The sequence below is a fragment of the Pundamilia nyererei genome, unplaced genomic scaffold, assembly GCF_000239375.1.
Source record: "Pundamilia nyererei isolate P.nyererei 1_Seehausen unplaced genomic scaffold, PunNye1.0 scaffold00971, whole genome shotgun sequence".
NCBI lineage: Eukaryota > Metazoa > Chordata > Actinopteri > Cichliformes > Cichlidae > Pundamilia > Pundamilia nyererei.
Genome location: NW_005188372.1, coordinates 1 through 8,125, shown reverse-complemented (window position 1 = coordinate 8,125; position 8,125 = coordinate 1). Strand labels below are relative to the sequence as shown.

The 8,125-nt window shown below is 38.0% G+C and overlaps 1 long non-coding RNA gene across 1 annotated transcript; it reads left to right on the top strand.

The window, feature by feature from the left end:
- The first annotated feature begins 6,866 nt into the window (after positions 1-6,866).
- Positions 6,867-8,125, top strand: LOC102196253 (uncharacterized). The gene is made up of 3 exons (XR_312493.1): positions 6,867-6,907; positions 7,032-7,343; positions 8,080-8,125. It is a non-coding gene; the product is annotated as an uncharacterized LOC102196253 (long non-coding RNA).

Here is an 8,125-nt window from a genome sequence, read left to right as displayed (position 1 = left end):
GCACAACACCTGCTGTTGCTGGTCTGTCTTGGTTTCTGTCAAAAATATGTATAGACTGTGTTCTATGGACTTTTTAAACCGTGTCTCATATTTTTATTGAGAAAAAGTTCTTTCTGGAATATTATCTTTATTGTTTTATCATCCAGTCCTAAGGAGGCAAGAAACAGGTATAACAGCTATAGGCTGGAAAAACTAGAATCTCTAGCAGCAGGCAGCTCCATGCAGCAAGAACAGCCAGCCCATAACTACCCCAGAAAAGAGAGAGCAATACACGAAATTAAGATTGGGGAGTGGACCCCAGGAAGTGCTGGGACCATGACTACCAAATACAAGTTGGCAATACTACTGACAATAAAACAAAAGCCAAACCTGCTTTAAAAAACAAAACAACATCAACAATAGTAAAAACAATCATTTCTGAATCATAATTTTAAAGACTACAGTCCGTTGAGGAGCTTTGTGTAGAAATGTGGTCCAACTGGCTACACAACATCACAGTGAATGCATTTTTTCACCAGACTATACAGGTACCAAGACCATTGTGTTTGACCTTTTTCTCAAGACGCTAATAATGGTTTAGGAGTAAAGAATGTCGCCATGGGCGGAGCAAGTTTTCTAGGGATTTAAAGTCTAAGACAATGTGAAAGAGGTGTAGTCGGCAATGGCTCTGCAACAGCTTGTGTGCTGGTTTAATTTGATGATCATACTCTTTTGCAAAGGTGAGGATTTTTCTTCACTTATTTCTTTCTCATTAACTAGTTTAATTAGAATTAATTAAAAGTATAAATGTTAACTATTCTAAACTATTCTAACTATTCTAATACCGTCATAATAATAATAATAATCATCATCATCATCGTCTAACATTATAATGTTATAAAAGTAAATTAGTTAAACTCATTGACTGTTTAAAATCTGAAACCATATGCAAATGTTCACACTGAGAAGACATCTGAGAATATAATATGTGTTTGACTCAGTTTAGCCAGTTTCTCCTTTACTACTTTAGGATTTCAGGTTAGTATGTTTTGTTAGCTGTGCAGGTTATATTTTGCAGTGTTCATACTGACAAGTGATCACTAGCAGTGCAGATTTAATAAAATTTCTAGTTTACTTAATTCCTAATTAAACTTGGGAAGATTTTTTTATTTTATTATCCTGTTAACAATTTGTTGATTAACTATTAACATGTTGTGTTATGGTATAATTGAACATGGTATTTGTAATATGGTTAATGATTTTTTTGGATAGCTATCACAATAATAAAACTGACGTTTGTAATACTGTTATTATCACAAATGATTTATGGTCCTGGCGCTGGTGTATGATCCAACAGTAAACCTGGAGGTGGTACAAATTCTTTTGGCAATTCAAAAATCTAAATAACTTTTTCTCTTTGTAAATGCTGCTGTAAATATCTCCATGGGATATGTTAGTGATCAGACAAGTCTCACCTTTGGAGTGTCACAGTACCAAGGACAAAGCACACTTTGTCTGTGAAACACTTTGACAAGAGAGTGAGAATGAGCTCACTGTAAATCTGTCACAATTACAAGTTTTTATTAACAAATGCATAATTTATAAAATAAAATAATTGTCGACCTGAGGCCATCAGAATATTATTAAGATAATTATTATTACAATACTTGACAGACTGACCTAAAACAACCATAAATTATAACTTAAGTGATAATTATTATTGAATTATTAAAATGTTTATACATATATACACAAATGTCACGTGAGCGATGTCAAACGTTTTCTTCACTGTAGCATTTGGCATCTCCCAACAATACAATTTGATACCCACAGCCAATAAAACACAGTTCTCTTCATGTAAAAATCAATAACTCAAAATTAGCAGCCAAAGGGTTAAGTCTGCAGTTCCACACACTCATGAGAAGCTACAGTTTTCCCCTGGTCTCTCGTCCTCCTGCTCCTACTGAAAACACACCTAAATACACTCTTTTTACCACTAGGGTGAATTAGGCATTGGAAATTACTAATCCTAAAATAAGTCCAGTCTTTAACCTCAATTTTCAAGTCTGTCAAAACTTTAGTCCACATCTTCAGTCCAGTCACACGCATTCATTGACACGCATCCATAACAGGTATTGCTGATAATGGAGTCTCACGCACAAAATCTTCGCGTATCCATTAACAGCAAGATGATGTCATCAGTTTTAAAAGAAAAAAACAATTCTTTATGATTTTGGACTGGACTGACTCGCTGCAATCCTTTTAGGCAGGGACTTACCATCTAATCGCGTCCCACATAGATAACTTTCTCCAAAGCCCATTGTAATTTGGAGAAGCTCACCTTATATTTGCTCTCAAGAAAATGTTTTACAGCACTGTTAATTCCAATCTCGCAAGCCTGCTTAAAAGAGAAAGAGAGAGAGAAAGAGAAAGAGAGATGATTATTCAATTATCAACAAGACAAGAGGAATGATGCCTGACAGGTCCTTCTAAGTGCACTGTTATATATAAACTATTAAGCCTATTTCAGGACACGCCCAAACGTAAACTATTTTCCTCTCACCAAATGAACCATAAAACCTTCCACTCCTAATAAGACAATATGATGTAGGGTCTAGAACTCTCGCTACCATAACAGGCAGTGCTATTGTCACTGCTCCTTGCTTTATTTAATTGCTGATGCTTAACTGGTCTGAACTGAGACTTGAGAGTCACTACCTCTGTTCATTTTCCCCACATCATATTTACTGGTTGCCCACAAGTGCTCCACAATTCTGGAGAGTATGGGGTCAGCTGGCATAGTTCCACCCAGGGCTGGACTGGGACAAAAAACCGGGCATTTTGACTAGAGACCGGCCCACCATGTATTATAGGAAAAGCCATAAAGCCTTTGAATGAAAACAAACGCTGTTGTGACAGTGATGTACAGTCTTGTTGGTATATGTATGATTTCTATACATTTTATATCAGATAAAAATCAGCCAGAGTTTCGGGTGTGTTCATTGTGAAACCTGGCCCCACCTTAGAGGAGTGAAAGAAGCCATCTATGTCCACTGTGAGCGACCATCTTTGAACAGAGGCGGGGGTTTACGACACCAACTCTCTGCCATCTATAATCCAGTTTTGAGATCCCTTCCCAGACGCCTTAACGCCCACTCACATCCTGGGCACACCCGAAACTCTGGCTGATTGGGACCCACACCCAGTTTCACACCTTGGCTCAGGCGATTAGAGGATCATCAGGGGGTCCTTTTGTCCCTCTGTGGGGGGTTACTCCCACTAGGTTTAAATCTGGGACTCTCCACCATTTGACCTTAGAACTGAAGAAGCTTCTCGGATGAGAGGTGTCCAGACGCTTTTCTTTGCAAGCTCCTTTGACTACGATGACCTGGATGACTGAGAACCTTCACAGACATCCAGCTTTGTGTCTTTTTCCATTCTAGCTGAACTACGGGACAATATTTGTTCGTTTTCACCTCAATAAGAAATGCGTAATATTTTCTCTGAATACAGGACAATTTCGTTTTTTACGGGACGGTTGGCAACTCTACTAGCTAACCTTATTAATAAAATAAAGTTCACTATCAGTAACATCATAGCACCCACCCAGCTGTATAGAAACTCTGTCATGCTAGCTAGTACGCAGTACAAGTTACTGTAACTGACTGTAAAAAGTCAGCACAACGAAAATAAACTCCACCTAAACTTGGTGTTTAGCCGTTCCTCTTCAGCTTTGTCTTATGTCTTTCACTATTTTCTTCCTTAGCCATTTCAAATGTGAGACTCAGAGCGCACACTCAGACTCATCATTCACACACAATGATGTTGCAGGTGATCCTCTCAGCCTGTGATCAAGAACGCATGCTTCCATCTGCAATAGTATTTGTACATGCTGCTGAACCCTTTGAAGTTTTAGGGCAGCGCTGTTATCTGTTCACTTGGTGTTGACTCTTAACGTTGATGCTTTTGCTCTGAAGCTGCCCTTTGTCTTCAGGGAGAGATTGACCGTCCTTGAAGCTTCTTTTCAGAATAACATATACATGAAGGTGAAGCTGTGAATTTTCAGCCAAAACATGGCCTCGTTGTGGTTCCAATTATTATATCTATCATTATGTTCTGGCCGATGTGCTCATGGAGGGGGTTGATCCAGGTCCGTAGTCACCTGTATTAACACACTAAGAGATTTATTTAATATTTCATCCCTCGTTATTTGACACTCTTGAAACACATTTCTCTTTGTTGCTAATTTAAATATTTTTCCAATTCATCCTGTTCTGCTTCAGCGTTTGTGCATAATTCATAATAATCATAATGAGCCCCCTTTTTTTTTTTTGCTCTTGACTCTCTGTTTTAGGCACTTTTCCCCTGCAGTCACACAGACTGCTTCTCCTAGCTCCTCCTTGGTTCCACCTCACACTCAGCTCCTCCCCTCTGAGTTTGCTCTTCCTCCTTCTGTCAGTCTGGCTCACTCCACTCTGAGAAACACTTCTCCTCTCCTAGAATGTGACATGATACCTGTCACATTCTATTCCACACACACACACACACACAGCTGTGGAGATCTACTATGCCAATCCAACCCGCCTCTTTTCTCAACGCAGCTGCTATTTGACAACACAAAATAACTCACTTTCCTGTGAGACAGGTTACAACATATGAGACTCTTAAAGTCCTTTTAATCTAAACGGTCACAGTCAATTTTACACTTTATGGCCAGCAGACATCAACCTGCAGTTGTTAACAAAATTCTCTTGCTCCGCACTATTGTAGTACTCACACACTATTGTAGAGCACGTCTCACTCTGCACACACCCAAACACACAGTTTTAGACGCAAGGTTCAACTTTAAGCCTAATTTACTAACCCAAAATTGACCCACACAGTCTCTAGGCACTACAATGAGCTATCTCAGCTCGGAATCCAACCAGCAAAAGAACTCGGGCCCACTCTCATACAGGCTGATTTCAATCGAGAATCTACCCCCCAAGGACACGTAGTCTAATGCCTTTATTTTTCAGGGCTGTGTTCACTTAATACTACACTATATGGTTATATGGAATTTTAGTTAATCCAAAGCATAGAATTGAGGTACTTCAAATAATTTAATCTCAACAGTATTCAAGAGTTTAATCAGTTATTAAATAATATATTATTAAGTACAATTTTTTTGTGCTGGGTGGTGAGAAAAACTATGGGTGCCAAATTCCTATCAGATATGACAGGGTAGCAGTTTAAAATTAAATGGAGTTTGTCGGATTTTGATTTTTTGTGAAAAATATTTTAATTTAAGAATTATGAAGAAAAGACTTTAATGTTAAGTTTCACCTATTTTCTTTCTCACAAGTGCAAAACATCTTCTGCTCTAAACTGGGTTTGTCTTTTTCCACTTTTCAGGTTGTCACGCACAGCTGCCAGGTGAGCAAAAAAAAGCATTTTGTTACAATTTACAAAATCATCAAGTTTCATGTTTGATTGTTTTTTTTTTTTTACATATTTGATAACAAGACAGAAATGCCACCATCAGTTACATTTTCTAATACAGCCTGTGACTTGGTGTGCAATCTTCTAAATTTAACCTTTTTTGGTGCTACGGTGTAATTTTAGTTTCCTTAAAAAATAATGAGTTCAGAAAGTTAAAAAAAAACTCGATGAACAGAAAGACACAGAGGGAAACTCAAATATGCAGACACAGACTTACACAGAACAGAGGGGACACAGAGAGACATGAAGGGCAAGGGATCAAAACTAGAAACCCTAGAATAAATCACACACAAGTACAATAATACAAAAATCACAAAGAACTAAAAACGCTGGGTCAGGAGACCCAGGACTCTGACACTGACAAAACATGATGACTGAGGAACGACAGCGGGCAGGGAAAAACACAGGGCTGGTGTAATCAGAGTATCAGAGATAGGAGGGAATCATAGCTGGGATAACAGAACTGCAGAACTGAAACCATAAACATGGGACAAGGACTACCAAAGTAAAAAAGGAAACTCAGACAAAGTACTAAGTTGCAGACTAGACACTAAGATGTGGAAACATAGGAACCTGAAGCACAGAGATGATAAAAAACAGAAACCACAATCCAGGGACTGGATGTACCATAACCAGAGAACCATAAATCCTAATAATAATCTGAACTGTCAGTTCACCAATAAACACAAAGCACGGGTTCCGCGACCCAGTACCATGACACATCTGCTGTGATGTTTACACCTCTGACGAAGTTTCATGCGTGTCAGCTTTATTTTTATACATAGATATAAAAATATGGTTATGTACTGATAAATGATCATGATAATTATAATATTTCTGACTATATGAGTCAAAATTGAATCGAATCGGTATCGAATGAATTGTAGAAATCAATTGTAATACCAAGCCCTAATACTGCATGTCACTGTGTTTTTGACTGTTATGCATCTATATTTTCTTTAAGGGATGTATATTGAAATATAGTTTGTGTTATATCTTTTACATACAAGGTGTGATCAGATTAATTGCAAGTAAGCCTCTTTTGTTTGTGTACTGCATTTTTGAAGAATACATTAATGTATTTTTCATGTTCTTTGCCTTTTAGATCTGATCAGGTTGGCTGGTTCTGGATCGAGCCGATGTTCTGGCAGAGTTGAAATCTTTCACAATAACGTCTGGGGAACAGTCTCTGATTATAACTGGGACCTAAATGATGCTGAGGTGGTTTGCAGACAGTTAAACTGTGGGTCTGCACTACAAGCTCCTCGAACAGCTTACTTTGGTGCAGGAACTGGACAGATTTGGCTCAGTGGTGTGAGCTGTTCAGGAAATGAAAGTTCTCTAACTGAATGTCAACACTCTGAATGGGGAAACTCCTACTACAACTACTACTACTACTATAACTACTACTATATACATTATTATGATGCTGGTGTCATCTGTTCAGGTGACATCACTTTTTGACATGGAACATACTGCATGTTAATGTATTTTTGTGTGATATGTATCTTTGTTTTCTTTAAGGGACATATATTAAAACATTGTTTGTGTCATATGTTTTTCATTAAAAGGTCCAATCAGATTAACTGGATCTGGATCAAGTCAATGTTCTGGGAGAGTTGAAGTTTATCACAGTAACAGCTGGGGAACAGTCTGTGATGATGGCTGGGACTTAAATGATGCTCAGGTGGTTTGCAGACAGTTAAACTGTGGGTCGGCACTGGAAGTTCCTCAATCAGTTCACTTTGGTGCAGGAACTGGACAGATCTGGCTTGACAATGTGACCTGTTCAGGAAATGAAAGTTCTCTAACTGAGTGTCAACACAGTGGATTTGGTTCAAACAGATGTGAACATGGTCAGGATGCTGCTGTCATCTGTTCAGGTGAGATATTCTTTTGATCATCAGATGAATGTTAAACACTGTAAAAACAACCTTTTTTTAGACTTCCATCTTCCACTTATTAGTGTGTTTTCTAATGAAATTCAGTGTGAAACGTCAAAGTCATCTGTGCAAGAACCAAACTGTTGAGTATTTGAATGGTAAAACGTTTGCATCTTTCTCTATAAACGCGGTTCAGATCCAGAGAGCTATACATTACTCTTTAAATAACTTACAAGATGACAGATTTCATTTTAAATATCTTAAAGGAACATTTTAATAGTTTCAAATGAACATTTATGAGCGGGACATGGAAGATATTTTCAGAGGGAAAGTCAGCCTGACATCTGTATGTGCGTGTAAGTGTGTGTGTGTTTAAGGGAGACCATACCCCTGAAAGATTTGATAAAGTCTGCAACTTGAAGTTTTCTTAGTTCTTTTCAGGTCTTGTAATTGAAACAATTCAAACAAAGTCTCCTGTTTCAACTTTCTTAATGTGGATGTTCTGCAGTCCTCACAAACTTTGTCATAATACAAATTTTGGAGCTGAATGTCTTTGTAGGTCAGGAGTGAATCCATTGGACTTTTTATAGACTGTTTTATTAGGGTTCAAGCTGTGTGGACTGACAGTATTACACCTTTCAGTTTACCGTTCTGCTATAACTTGGAATCTATGGCTGGAAACTGAAATAATTCTATGTTTGGTCCTCTTCATATCATCTCTGTGTTTTGTTTTCAGCTGTGTCCATCATTTTAACTGGATCTGGATCGACTCGATGTTCTGG